Source organism: Urocitellus parryii, chromosome 9, assembly GCF_045843805.1.
Source record: "Urocitellus parryii isolate mUroPar1 chromosome 9, mUroPar1.hap1, whole genome shotgun sequence".
NCBI lineage: Eukaryota > Metazoa > Chordata > Mammalia > Rodentia > Sciuridae > Urocitellus > Urocitellus parryii.
Window position 1 is genome coordinate 37,305,012 of NC_135539.1, and position 15,478 is coordinate 37,320,489.

Consider the following 15,478-nt stretch of genomic DNA (forward strand, 5'->3'; position numbering starts at 1 on the left):
CCGCCCCCAACATCTTCTCGCGAGAATTCGCCGGCGGAGCCGCAGAGACAGTGAGCGCCCCCTCTCAATGCGCTTGCGCTCTCCGCACACCGCCCCCGCTATTCCGTGCCATGTGGCGCGGTATTTACCGCCAGCGATCAGCCCCGCCCACCGAAGAGCGGGAGCTCCACCCCCTCACACCCCCCCGCCGCCAATCCTCAGCCTTGATCCTCCTGCGGCGGGGGCGGGACCCGGACGGTTCCACGGCCTGAACTCGGACCCCTGCTGGCATTGCGGCGAGGTGCCACCCGGTTAACCCACCTCCAGGAGTCTCCCGCCGTCTACCGGCCGCCGAACTTGTGAAGCTCACCAGCTGGGACTTTGGACTTGCTGTGCGCCTTGGGAAAATGGCTTAACCTCTCTGAGGCTGTCTCCAAATTCATTAAAATTTGGAGAGCGACACGATCTTAAAGGGAGCTTGTGAGAGTCAAAAGAGACAATGCGTGCATATAAAGTGCTCAGCGCAGCGAGCGCGCAGGGCATCATTCTTAGCGTCACATTCAAACACTTTTTTTTTCACACCAGTGAAACTCCACATCATGTACAACCTCAAGAATGGAATCCTGATTAGAATGAGTTATCCTCCATGTGTGTACACTCTACTGTCATGTATATCTAAAAAGAAGAAGGTGTGCACTCCAGCTGCTAGAAAATGCAAAGTGGTGTGACCTCTTTGGAAGAGAATGGGGCAGTCCCTGATACAAGTACACACCTTTCTGACAACCCAGAAACCCACTCCTAGATATTTGCCTAAGAAAATGGAATTCATATTACCACAAAACCTGTGTGTGAATGTTTTCATGGCTTTGTTCCCAGGTGCTCCAAACTGGAGTCAGCCCAAATATCCTGAACCTGGTAAATTAACAGTGATACATCGATGCAATGGAGTGTTACTCCGTGATATTAAGAAACAAACTGTCGGGCTGGGGATGTGGCTCAAGCGGTAGCGCGCTCGCCTGGCATGCGTGCGGCCCGGGTTCGATCCTCAGCACCACATACCAACAAAGATGTTGTGTCCGCCGAGAACTAAAAAATAAATATTAAAAAAAAAAATTCTCTCTCTCTCACTCTCTCTATTAAAAAAAAAAAAAGAAGAAACAAACTGTCAATATGTGCAACAGTGTAGACGAATTTCAAGTGTATTATAAAGGGCAAAAGAAGTCTGTCTCAAAATGTTGCATACTGAGTCCATACAAAGGATATTCTGGAAAAGGCAAAACTGTAGACAGGTGCCTTCTAGGGATTGGCGTTGGGGAGGGGGTGACTAGGAAGGGAAGAAATGTTAGAGGGTTCTATGTCTTGATGGTCGTGGCCTCGGTGGCTGTGTGGCCACATGTTTTTGTGGAGACCCATAAGGCTGTACACTCAGAGGATGCATTTTGTCTTATGCAAATTGTATCTGTATTTAAAAATCTTTAAAAATGTCATTTCCCCCAGCTGAGATTTTTCTAGTTACTGAGAAGTGCCTCATAATGAAGATTAGATGAAATCATGGATCCAGAGTGCCTGCTTTCAGAGGTTCTCAATTAATGCTTTTACTTAAGCTGGCAATTCCTAAACTCCCCCCTGAGATGGTGGCTTCACAGTAGCAAAAGCCTTGTTAGAGTTTGAAAAAAGGCATAGAAGGCAATTTGATGAGTAAGGGATTGAGGGACTCAGAAATTAGGAACTAGAACTGGGACAGAAAGTCCCTTTGCTGGGGGAAGGAGCAAGGGGGAACAACTGTGTAATGAGTGTAAGGTCCCCTTTTGGGGTGACAAAAATGTTTTGGAGCCTTCAGAGATGAGGGTTGTACAACATTGTGAATGGACTAAATGCCACAGAGCTATTCACTATTAAAATGGTGGATTATACTGCCGTGACCTGCACAGCATCAACAAAGGATTCTCTAGTAGGGGTGATGGGAGATGAAGAAAAACAGAGACAAAGAAGACACAGAGGTGATTTCACAAAAAGCTGGGGCCAGGTGGGAGACTGCACTCTGATGGTGCCACAGAGACCCAGAACTAGCTCCGCACGTTTATTACATAGGGTCTCTGAATCAGGAAGTTAAACTACAGGGGCACTGTAAATTGTCCAAGGCTTGTAAGTTGTCAAAGGCTTCTTTATGCACTAAAAATTTACAGAGCTAGAAACATTTTTTTGTAGCTCTCCTACTGTTGCAGTGCTAAGAACATTTTGCTATTATCCTGCTGAACCCAGGACACTCATTGTCCTGGGATGCCTGATAACTGTTAGCATCAGAGCTGAGAGTCAAGGCTGATAACATCCTCACCTTTGGCAAGCAATGTTCCCCAGGCTTGGCTTTTAGCTGATGACTGGGGGCTCATCAGCTCTCCATATCTCCTTGCTTTTTATTTTTATTTTTTAATTTTTTTGCCCCTGGGGATTGAACCCAGGGACACTCAACCCCTGAGCCATATCCCTAGTTCTTTTTATATTTTATTTAGAGACAGAGTCCTGCTGAGTTGCTTAAAGCTTTGCTAAATTGCTGAGGCTGGCTTTGAACTTGCAACCCTCCTGCCTCAGCCTCCTGAGCAGCAGGATTACAGATGTATGAATCAATAAACAATATGACATTGTAATTGTTGTCTGACCTTAAGACTTTGAATCTGATCATTTAAACTCATTATAGCAGCTTCTAAAAGATTTAACTTAGCTTTAAGTTTATCATCAATAGCCTCCTGATCTTTGAGGGTTGTTTTGTTGTTGTTGTTGTTGTTGGTTTTTTTTTTTTTTTTTTTTTTTTTTTTTTTTTTTTTTTTGGTACAGTGCCTTGCCATTGCTGAAGCTGGCTTTGAACTCAAGATCCTTCTGCCTCAGCCTCCCAAACCACTGGGATTACAGGCATAAGCCACCATACTGGGCTCTTGAAGTATTTTGTGCCAAATGTTGACAAAACAAGCTGATTGATATCCTGTGCCAGAGAAACAGAGGCAGTGTTTGCAGAAGCAATCACGGTAATTAAAATAACAATACCAAAGACTAAGTCCCACTTCATTCCATGAGCCAATCAGTTGATTATGAAGTTCTTAAAGAACCTGTAGCCCTGCATCTTGACATCAGTCTTTTATATTTGCTAGTGAGAAGCATAAGGAAGGAAGACTGGTATAAAGCCAAAATATCTTGATCTTTGTTATGTCTAGTCACACAGTTACTGAGATTATAGTTAGTACACTGTACAAAATGTCAATTACTCTCCATTTTTTGTGATATTAGTATTTCCCGTTAATAACAGGAGTCTGGACACGCACCTGCAAACCATAACATGAGTTAGCGATACAATCACCGGTTAGATCTGTAAGCAATTGACTAGAGTTAACAAAATCTAAAGCAGCAGCTAGATGCCATAAATCCTTCTGAATGCCTCCTGATCGTATAGTCAAGATATTACTAGCAAAGCCTCCAGGAGCTGTAAGTTCATTATGAGGATGTGCTAAATCAAACTTATGAGACCAGTTTAGGACATATGACTCAGACTGGGAAATATCATGTCTTACAAGAACTAAATTAGTACAATCTAGCCAATGAGGAAAAGTCCCAGGTTTGAAGTGGTGGAATTAGGGCAATAAGGAAATGGAGGGTATTTGACAGAATCCTCATAACCAGAATTAAGAAAATCTGTTTTGATAATAATTTGTACATATTTTTTTAAATCCCAAGGACAGGAAACCATGGCAACACGAGTACCACTGTAGGATATCTTATATTCCTGGGACACTTGTAAGCACTCCATTTTTTTTTTTTTATAAATAGACAAATAGGAGTCTCAACACTATATCCAGAATAAGTACAATGAAAGTAATGATAGGGAATGATATGAAAATCAGATTGACACCCCCATCACGGCAGAATAATTTGTAAACACTAGGAGAGATCCTCCAGCCCAAGTAGTGGAATTAATTACAGCAAGATCTGAAAAATATGTCCAATAAGTTCCTCCTGTCACCCTACATACTTGACAACCTACAATGGCCAACATTGCCATAAACACAGTAGCTGGTGTCATAGGGGTCCCTTGACTCTCAACCACATTTTGAGCTTCGATCAACTTTTTTTTTTTTTAAGAATTTCTTTTTTAGTTGTTGGTGGACCCAATACCTTTATTTTGTTTATTTACTTTTTATTTTTGCTGAGGATCCAACCCAGGGCCTCGCACAAGCTAGGCGAGTGCTCCACCACGGAGCCACAACCCCAGCCCAATCATCAACTTCTCCATCTGATCCCAAGTTGGGGGATTTGCACTTAGAGTGCCTTCTGCTGGTTACTTATTTCTCTCGGTTTTTTCTTTTCTTCTGAGATTTTGGAGGCGGCTGTTGTTGTAGTACCACTGTTTCTGGAGCGATCCTCAATCTTTTGAACTGGGGGTCCAGTCTGGCTATTAGATCCATGTTGATGATGCACTGCTCTCTCAGGTATCCAAATCTGCTTCTCAGCACCTTCTGGAAAAATAAAAGCATAACCTCTTCCCTACATCATTACTGGATCTGGCTCATTCCATGATCCTGACTGTAAATCTATCTGCCATACCATTCCTGCTGAACAAACTAGAGACTTGATAGCTCTCAGCTGCAGTGTGACCCTCCTCATCACAGTTTAAGAAATTTAAGCCAGCATACACTGCTTTGGGACTGCAAATTGGTGCGACCACTATGGAAAGCAGTATGGAGATTCCTCAGAAAACTTGGAATGGAACCACCATTTGACCTAGCTGTCTCACTCCTCAGTTTATACTCAAAGGACTTAAAATCAGCATACTACAGTGATGAAGCCACATCAATGTTTATAGCAGCTAATCACAATAACTAAACTATAACCAACCTAGACGCCCTTTAACCCAATGAATGGATAAAAAAAATGTGGTACATATACACAATGGAATATTACTCAGCCTTAAAGAAGAATGAAATTATGGCATTTGCAGGTAAATAGATGGAACAAGAGAATGGCATGCTAAGTTAAATAAGCCAATCCCCCAAAAATCAAAAGCTAAATGTTTTCTCTGATGGGGGTGGTGGGGTAGGAAAGAATGAAGGAACTTTGTTTGTATAGAGGGGAGTGAGGGGAGGAGTGGGGATGTGGGGATGGGAAGGACAATAGAATGAGACAATCATTATTACCCTACATAAGTGTATGATTACACAACTGGAGTGACTCTGTACCATGTTCAGCCAGAGGAATGAGAAATTGTGCTCCATTCGTGTACAAGATGTCAAAATGCATTCTACTGTCAGTACAACTAATTAAAACAAAATTTTAAAAGATTAAAAAAAAGGAAAGAAAACAAAATTTAAGCCAGGCGCAGTGGTACACGCTTGTAATCCCAGTGGCTCAGGAGGCTGAGGCAGGAGGATCATGAGTTCAAAGCAAGGCTCTAAGCAACTCAGTGAGACCCTGTCTATAAATAAAATACAAAATAGGGCTGGGGATGTGACTTAGTGGTCAAGTGCCCCTGAGTTCAATTCCCTGTATTCTCTCCTCCCCACACACACACCCCAAAAAGAAATTTGAAGTAAAACAAGCATATGATACAATCGATTCTGCAGATATGGATAATGCCTCTCTCCCACTTTTTGTTCTTAAAATTGAATTTTTAACATTTTACTAGCTCATTTTACTATTGCTCATTCTTGAGCACTGTATAGGATTTTTGTCTTATGAATAATTTGATAAGAAACATAAAAGCGTTGAAAAGAAGAACTGGCATAAGCTGGACCATTATCAGTTTTTAATTCCTGAGCTTTGGCCATGACAGCAAAAGCGGTCAGACGATCCCTCATAGCATGTTTACACTTTCTCCAGTTTGTGCTGTAGCAAAAATAAAATAAAAATAGGTGTCAATAGACACCTGTACCCATTGTTTTCTTCCAAACCCTTGTACCTGGGTAACATCCATCTGTCAAATATGATTTAGTTTTAGGCTCCGAGGATTTACTCCGGTTGATCAGACCAGGAGATGAATAACACATTGAGGGCATTGTTAAATATGGTCTGATCCTGTTCCCTAGTGAGATGAAATTCTTTGTGCAAACTAGAAGCACTTTGGTGATAGAGGACACCCAATGCTTGAGCAAGGGAATAAGGTGACACACATTTTATTGATGTAACAAGATGATCTATAACATTGTTATCTTCTACTAAAGGTCCTGAAAGACCTGAATGAGCTTGAATATGACCAATTAAACATGGATAACGTGGATGTGGTGGTGTATACCTGTAATCCCAGTAACTTGGGAGGCTGAGGCAGGAAGATCATGAGTTCAAAGCCAGCCTCAGCAACGGTGAGGTGCTAAGCAACTCAGTGAGATTCTGTCTCTAAATAAAATACAAAATAGGGCTGGGGATGTGGCTCAGTGGTTGAGTGTCCCCTGAGTTCAATCCCTGGTAACCTACTCCCCCCCAAAAAAATGGATAACATCATTGTTGCATAGTATTTTGTAAAAAGCTGAAATAATTCCTCAGAGTTAATATGCCCAATAGTGGCTGTTTCAATTTCTTGAGTTGCCCCTACTACATAAGCACTGTCACTGTAAATATCAATAGATTCTGATGAAAAGTGTTGTAGGGCAAAAATTATAGCTTGTATTTCAGCACGTTGTGCAGAGGAGAAAATTGTCAGACTCTTTTTTGTTATAAAATCCAGCCGGGCTGGGGATGTGGCTCAAGCGGTAGCGCGCTCGCCTGGCATGCGTGCGGCCCGGGTTGGATCCCCAGCACCACATACAAAACAAAGATGTTGTGTCCGCCGATAACTAAAAAAAAAAAAAAAAAATATTAAAATTCTCTCTTTAAAAAAATATAAATAAATAAATAAATAAATAAAATCCAGCCATCCCTGAGCTGGACCCATCAGTAAAAACCATTCAAGCCTGAGAAATTGGTTTAGTACAAACAATTTTAGGGAAAACCAAAGTAGTCATAGAAGCAAACTGTAAAACTTTATCAGCAGGGTAATGACTATCTACTTGGCCAGAAAAATTAGCAAGTGCAATCTGCCTGCTTGTGGAATTTTGCCAAAACCAATCTTGTTTTGCGCAGTAATAAAAGGAACGACAATAAAAGACGGCTCCGGCCCTAAGAGCTGCTACTGCACTTGATATGGAGCTTTTGCAATTAATTGAGCAACTAAATCATGAAATGGCATTAAGGATTTAGGAAAAAAAAATGTGGAGATGAAGCCATTCTATAATTCCTGTTTCTTGCCAAAGAACTCCTATAGGGGTATGAGTAGTAGGAAAAAAAAATAGTACTCGATAAGATCTATTTACTTAAAAAATTTTTTTTTAGGGGCTGGGGATGTGGCTCAAGCGGTAGCGCGCTCGCCTGGCATGCGTGCGACCCGGGTTCGATCCTCAGCACCACATACCAACAAAGATGTTGTGTCTGCCGAGAACTAAAAAATAAATATTAAAAATTCTCTCTCTCTCTCTCTCTCTCTCTCTCTCTCTCTTAAAAAAAAATTTTTTTAGTTGTAGATGATGCATACCTTTATTTATTTATTTAATGTGGTGCTGAGGATCAAACCCAGTGCCTCATACGTGCTAGGTGAGCGGTCTACCACTAAACCACAACCCCAGTCCTGAGTAGATCTATTTAGATCAACCCTAGTAAGTTGGGCTACTTGAAAAGCAGATTTACACAAGTCAACACAGCTTTAGCTTCTGGAGTAAGTTGCCAAGGAGAAGACGGAGATGGATCTCCTTTAAGGATATTGAACAATCAGGCCTCCACTCTGATGTAGTCAATTTTAAAGTCACCCGGAAGTTTTCGGAAGTCATTGAGAGTCCATAAGGTGTCTATTCTAATTTGAAGCTGCTGGGGTTGAACTGTGCGCACTTCGGACTTCCAAGATATTGAAATGGATCAGTCTTTTGAAACTGTTCTGGAATGATCAAAGAAGTGTGCAAGTCCATAAAGATTTCTTGGAGCACAAGCAATTCTGCCTGAGCTATTAAGATATCATCCATGTAATGGATCATATACTCATTAGGATATTTTATACAAATGAAGGAAACAGCTTGATCTATAAAATGTTAGCACAAGGTAGAGCTGTTAGACGATCCCTGTGGTAATACTTTTTAGCAATAACATTTGACTCTTTAAAATTGACTGTAGGGACACTAAAAGCAAAATGTGTATAATCCTCCGGGTGCAAAGGTACTGTGAAAAAACAATTTTTTCGATCCAGTATAAATAAATGACCAGATAAAGGAATGGCAGTAGGTGATGGTAGTCCAGTGGTAGAGGACCCATAATTTCCATGGTTCTGTTACCTTCTCTAAGGTCCTGTAGTAGCATCCATCTTCCATATATATACATTTTTTAATCACAAAAACAAGAGTATTCCAAGGACTAAAAGTAAGTTCAATATGATCAGCCTGAAGCTCTTCTTGTATTAATAGATGAGCTGCTTGGGAGCTTCTCTCCCATTAGGGACCATTGATGGACCCAACAGGGTCATCAGAAAGCCAGGTGATCCTAGCTGCTGTTTTCTGGATGCCTTGCTGCATTTTACCTCATCCTTTAGTAGAATCAAAACCTTGATTTAACATTTGAGAGGTGACCACTGAGTTGGAACTGAACAATAGGACACTCATCTCAGCTAATATCTCTCTCTCCCGAAGATTAACAGGAAGATGATCAAGAACATGAAGCTTCCGGTTTTACCTTCAGAGTCCTCCCATTTAAGATGTTGAGCACTTTGTTGGGGCAGGGAAACTTGTCGGCAGAGGCCATATCTAGAGGCCAAGCCTTTGGCCAATGTTGCAGGGCAATTTTCAGAGACACCAGCCTGGGTATCTACCACACTTTGAAAAGATTTTCTATTTTAATTTTTTTAATTTGTTCTAATTAGTTATACATGATAGCAGAATGCATTTCAACTCATTGTACACAAATGGAGCACAACTTCTCATTCCATTTCAGTCTAAGTTCTGGACGCTCCTGTTTAATCAGTTGTGACCAGTACACCCGAACAGGGGAGCCAAAATTTCTTTCTTTTCTAGGTTCAGGGGAAATAATTTTACTGGTTAACTTGTAGGGTAAAAGAACAATTTGTGCTATCCTAGTCTCAGGAAGAATTTGAACAATAGTATTGTTTGAGCCTTGACCTTAATTTCCCCTTGATAGTCAGGATCTATGACTCCTGGTAATACTTGAAATCCTTTCGTGGTTAAACTACTTCTTCCCAAAATAAGTCCCATAACACTTTGTGGCAAGAGACTATATACTCCTGTAGGAATAGCCTGAGGTCAATATGACCCATCTCTGAGGTCATTATGAATCTGGAGGTAGGACAGAGGTCCAGTCCTGTGCTTCCAGGGTGGCACAGTAGAGGCCTCTGACTGGTTGCCATGGTATCAGTGCCCCCAAGGTTTGTTGGGGGTGAGGCTGGCCCCCTCAACAGTTTCCCTGTGGAGGAACTAAAGGATGTACACGTATATCCGTATTTGATCCACCTTTTTTTGGTGGGGGGAGGGGGGTACCAGGATTGAATTCAGGGGCACTCGACTACTGAGCCACACCCAGCCCTACTTTATATTTTATTTTGAGACAGAGTCTCACTGAGTTTCTTAGTGCCTTGCTTTTGCTGAGGCTGGCTTTGAACTCACAATCCTCCTTCCTCAGTCTCCCGAGCCACTGGGATTACAGGCTTGTGCCACCACACCAGGCTGATCTACCTTCTTTTATCCAGTGATAACCTCGCTGACACTGAGGGCATTTCTCCTGTAGCTGGGGAGAGCCCTGCCTTCCACTAACCCATTACAGGAAAGGAGCGCTGTTTGCAATCACTGGCATAATGCCCAGACTTGCCGCAATTGAAACACAAGTCCCTTGAACTTATCTGTTTTGTTTTTTTTTTTTTTTTTTTGATGAAAAACCTCTTTTAAGGCTGTGGCAAAAGCTGCCCCTTGAATATATGATGGCCCAATGTTTGCACATAAATAAAATCACTCACTGTACCCTTATTTTGATAAGGGTGCAGTGCATCTTGGCAAGTCTTATTCGCATTTTCAAATGCCAATTGTTTTACCAGAATATTTCCAGCATCAGGATCTGCAATAATTTTACTTGTAGCCTGAAACGAGTGAGCCACGGAATCAGCATAGAGCTCATCAGGCCCCTATCTTATTTTACTGATGTCTGTTGTTTTTTTCTCCTTTAGTTGGTAAACTTCTCCATGCTTTTATTGCATATATATTTATTTGCGAATAAGATTGTAATGTATAACTTAGGTGATTTTGTACATTTTGAAAAGCTCCAGTTCCTGTTAACATTTCCACAGTCACATTTACAGCATGTGTTTGATTTCAAGTTACTTGGTCTCTATCGGCTTCCACCCTGACTTCCACATGAGATAATCTCCTGGATTCAAACATGCCTTAGCCAGAGCTTGCCAATCATTTAGAGTCGGAGCCTCATTAGAGATATTTTCAAGCAAGCTAATAACAAATGGAAAAATTGGCCCAAAATGAGCTAGAAGCTGCTTTTAAGTCCTTGAAGGTTTTAAAAGGGATAGGCTCGTATACGTGTAGTATTTGTCCAGGATTATTAGGATCATGCCTTTTAATGACAGGGAAAATTTGAAAGCCTGGTGTCTTCCTCAGCCTGTCTAGACTCTGGTAAGCTCAACTAAAATGGAGACAAACGCAACAATGGGGAAACAGTTGACATTTTGCAGTGGGTGGGGGGTACTGGGGACTGAATTCAGGGGCACTTGACCACTGCACCACATCCCCAGCGTATTTTGTATTTTATTTAGAGACAGAGTCTCACTGAGTTGCTTAGGGCCTCACCATTGTTGAGGCTGGCTTTTGCTGAGGCTGGCTTTGAACTCATGATCCTCCTGCCTCTGCCTCCTGAGCCGCTGGCTTGAAATTTTTGATTAGGCACCCACAGTAGAGGACGCAGAAGATACATTAAAAATCACAGTAGCAGTGTGGGGTCGTGGCTCAGTAGTAGAGCACTTGCCTAGCACATGTGAGGCCCTGGGTTCAATCCTCAACACCACTTAAAAATAAATAAAATAAAGGTATTGTGTCTGTCTATAACTAAAAAAAAGTTTTTTAAGAATTACAGTAACAAAGTAAGTTGTAGATGGACACAATATCTTTATTTTACTTATATGTTTTTATGTGGTGCTGAGGATCGAATCCAGTGCCTCACACAAGCTAGGCAAGTGCTCTACCACTGAGCCACAACACCAGCCCTTAATTCTTTCTCATATTGTAAGGGTAATGGTTTAACTGAGCTTATCCCTGAACCTCTAGAGAGGGAGGCCGGGCAAAGGGTGGACAACTTTAGAATCTGACACCAGTCTAAAGTTTGTTTTAAATCTGTTACCTTGGTAGAGGAAAGTAATCTTGATTTCTCTTGGGTAGGATTTAAACAGTCTTTAATTATGATCTTAAAGTAAAAGCTGACATGGGAATTTTATCTGAACCTTCATTAATATAGCAAGCACACAGTTGCTCCCCAACTTTTTCCCAGGTATCCAAATTGAAAGTACCCTCCTCTGGAAACCAACAACAATTTTTTATCAACAGATTTTTAAAAATTTAACACGCTGTTTATCTTTAAAAGTGGATCCTCGCTAGGTGAATTGGTGCTTGCCTGTAATTCCAGTGGCTCTGGAGGCTGAGGTAGGAGGATCACGAGTTCAAAGCCAGCCTCAGCAAAAAGCAAGGCACTAAGCAACTCAGTGAGACCCTTTCTCTAAATAAAATATGAAATAGGGCTGGGGATGTGGCTCAGTGGTTGAGTGCCCCTGAGTTCAATCTCCGGTACCAAATAAATAAGTAAATAAATAAAGTGCATCCTTGATCTTTAAGCATTGCTTTAAGTGCTTGCACATAAAGGTTTCTCTTCTGAGAACTGGAATTTTCCATGTTTTACATCTAGTGACTGATCCCACAAATATGTGCTCCTTACCTTGTTTAACAGTGATTACTACTAATGTGGGGATCAATGCATGTGTTTCCAGGAGTATCTCTTCTGTTTGAGTTCCCCTGTGCCTGAGCCCCTTGCTGGGTGCCAACTGCCACAACCCTCACAGCATCAACAAAGGATTCTCGAGTAGGGGCAATGGGAGATGAAGAAAAACACAGGGACAAAGAAGACACAGAGGTAATTTCACAAAAAGCTGGGGCCAGGTGGGAGACTGCACTCTGATGGTGCCACAGAGACCCAGAACTAGCTCCGCACGTTCATTACATAGGGTCTCTGAATCAGGAAGTTAAACTACAGGGGCACTGTAAATTGTCTAAGGCTTGTAAATTGTCAGAGGCTTCTTTATGCACTAAAAAGTTACAGAGCTAGAAACATTTTTTTGTAGCTCTCCTACTGTTGCAGTGCTAAGAACATTTTGCTATTATCCTGCTGTACCCAGGACACCCATTGTCCCGGGATGTCTGATAACTGTTAGCATCAGAGCTTTGGCAAGGAATGTTTCCCAGGATTAGCTTTTTGTTGATACCACAGGATCAGCTGATAACTGGGGGTTCATCCGCTCTCCACATTACACTTTGTCAATTTCACCTCTGTTTTTGAAACATTCTTCCTGAATTAGGAACACACAGGGGATTTGGGAGGATCTGATTGTGGGATGATAGTCAAGATTTGGCTTGGTGGCCAAAGCTGAGCCACTTACAGAGGTTGGGTGACTAGCCCAAGGCACAGCTGCTGAGCAACAGCCTCAGTTTCCAGACCCAGCTTCCTACCGCCCTTATTATTCCACACTGCCTGCAAGATGTGAAAATCCAGGAGAACAGACAGACGAACCCTCTTGATTAATTGTGCACTCATTACTTCCCGCCCCTGTGTGGAGTCTTATCTCTGCAGTGTTTCTATCTCCAATGTCTTGCAGGTTTTGGCAATAGCCAGAGAAGGCTAGATGCTTGGGACTACATTTCACTCTGAAAGCAAAGGAAACCCCAAAGGAAGGAAAGTGGGGGCCAGGCTCTGTGTGGGTCATGGAAGATCAAGTTAGGGTGGACCTGGGTCCTGGCTTGAAGAGCTCCCAGAGCATGGTGGGTGGAAATCAGCTCCCCTTCCACAGGCTGAGGGTACCATGAGGGACAGAAAGCTTGGGGAAGTTGTACTCAAGAACCAAAGTACAGAGCTGGGGTTGTGGCTCAGTGGTAGAGCAATTGCCTAGCATGTGTGAGGCACTGGGTTCAATTCTCAGCACCACTCATAAATAAATTAAATAAAGGTTCATTGACAATTAAAAAATATATTAAAAAAAAAGAACTGAAGTATTCACACAGAATAATTGCAATGGATGAAATGTTTGTGTCGGCTGACCTTATGTTGAAACCTAATCTCAAAGTGATGATATTAGGAAGGTTAGGGTTAGGGTTAAGGTTAGGATGTGGACTTTGGGAGATGACCAAGTCAGGAGGGTGGACTAGTGCCCTCATAAAAGGGACCCCTGAGAACCCTCCTTCCCTATGTGAGGACACAGTCAGTAGTCAACACTTTGCAAGTCAGCAGCAGACCCTCACTAGATCCCAGATCTTGGATTTCCCAGCTTCTGGACTAAAGAAAATAGCTTTCTGTTTATAAGCCAGCCTATCTCACGTTTTCTTATAGAGGTTGGATGGACTGAAACATGAATCTGTGCAAAAACATCAAAAGGATAAGCCAGTGGGGGATGCGAGTCTCAGCCTCTCTGAGGGATGACTGGCTCTGTAGAAGGAGACCGAGAAGTCCTCAAACTGCTTGTGACTTGATGCCCATGTCACCAATATGGGAAGCTCATTCCCCACCAGTGGCCTACTGGCCACCCAGACTTCCGACCTCTCCTCTCCAGGAAACCCCATGAGTGCTGTCTACCTCTCCTGCATGACTTTCTTCCCTTGCTTCTCTCTGGATCACACTGTCCTCTCTGCTCCCACACATCCCTCTCTTGCAACAACACCTGGGACCAGCCACAGTAGAAAACATCAGGGACATTTCCAGTGGAGTGGCCTGGTGTGAGCCCATGGGGCTGATGTCAGCTTCTATCTGAGTAAGAGGCTGCAGTCCCAGTGAGATCCATGCTGCTAGTGGCAGGGCAGGACAGCAATGACCACACAAAGAACAACCTCCTATTTTCCTACTCTCGAGACTGTGTGTGGGGTGGTTGAGGCAATTTGATGCTACAGGTTCGGCCAAAAGACAAAGGTACTCAGAACATGGGTGCTACTAGCCCAGTTTTTGTTTGTATTAGTAACATGGGTGAAAGGAAGACATTAAAAATTTTTTATTTAGAGATAAGTTCTCACTAAATTGCCCAGGCTGGCCTTGAACTGTGATCCTCCTGCCTCTGCCTCCTGGGTTGCTAGGATTGCAGGTGTTTGCCACCATGCCCCATAAGTTTGCAGCTTTTTTGGGGTGGGGGAGTGGGTACTGGGGATTGAGCTCAGGGGTGCTTAACCACTGAGTCACATCCCCAGCTCAATTTTGTATTTTATTTAGAGACAGGGTCCCACTGAGTTGCTTAGTGCCTCTCATTGCTGAGGCTGGCTTTGAACTCGAGATCCTCCTGCCACAGCCTCCCGAGCTGCTAGGATTATAAGCCTGCGCCACAATGCCTGACAAGTTTGCAATTTTTAATTCAGCTTAACCTTTCAAACTCAGAAACATCATAAACATCATTTGCCACTTGGACCCAGCAGATCCATGTAACATATGTTTGAAATCACTTCACAAATAGCTTACAGAAGCATGAATAAAGGGATACTAGAAAACGACTTTATTAGACATTTTAATGAGAATTTAAATATGACAAATCTCTTTGTATACACTTATGAAAATGAAAAACAATACATTTCTGCAACTGATTCAGCATTCCCTCTGCAGAAACCCTGCCTCACACTGTATGCTATGAGCAAACGTATTTATGACGTGGCCTCTGGGGGGGGGGGGGTTTACCGGCTTTTCTGCCTCCCCAGGTGATATAGGCTGAGTTGTTTATCCCATTCCCAACCCTAAATTCAGTACTAAAGCCATAACCACCCATACTTTAGAACGGAAGCATGTTTGGAGACAGGATTGCTATAGGTGTAAAGATGATGTCATACCAGAGGAGGGTGGACCCTGCTCTAATATGACTGATGTCCATGTGGGCCGAGGGCACAGCTGAGTGGAGTGCTTGCCTAGCATGTGCAAGGTCCTGGGTTTAATTCCCAGCACTAAATGATGACAATAAATAAGTAAATAAATAAACAGCCATGTGATGAGTCAGACATGCTCACAGGAAGATGCTGCCACCAGCCAAAGAGCCACCAGAGGCTGGAGAGGACCTGAGCAGACCCTCTCTGCCACCTTCAGAGGGAGCCTGCCTGGCCAACACCTGGACCTCAGAATGTGAGAGAATCAATCTCTCTTCTAGGCCACCCAGACTGCAGTCATTTGTGAGGGCAGCCCCAGGACCCCAATGACCACACAAAGGACA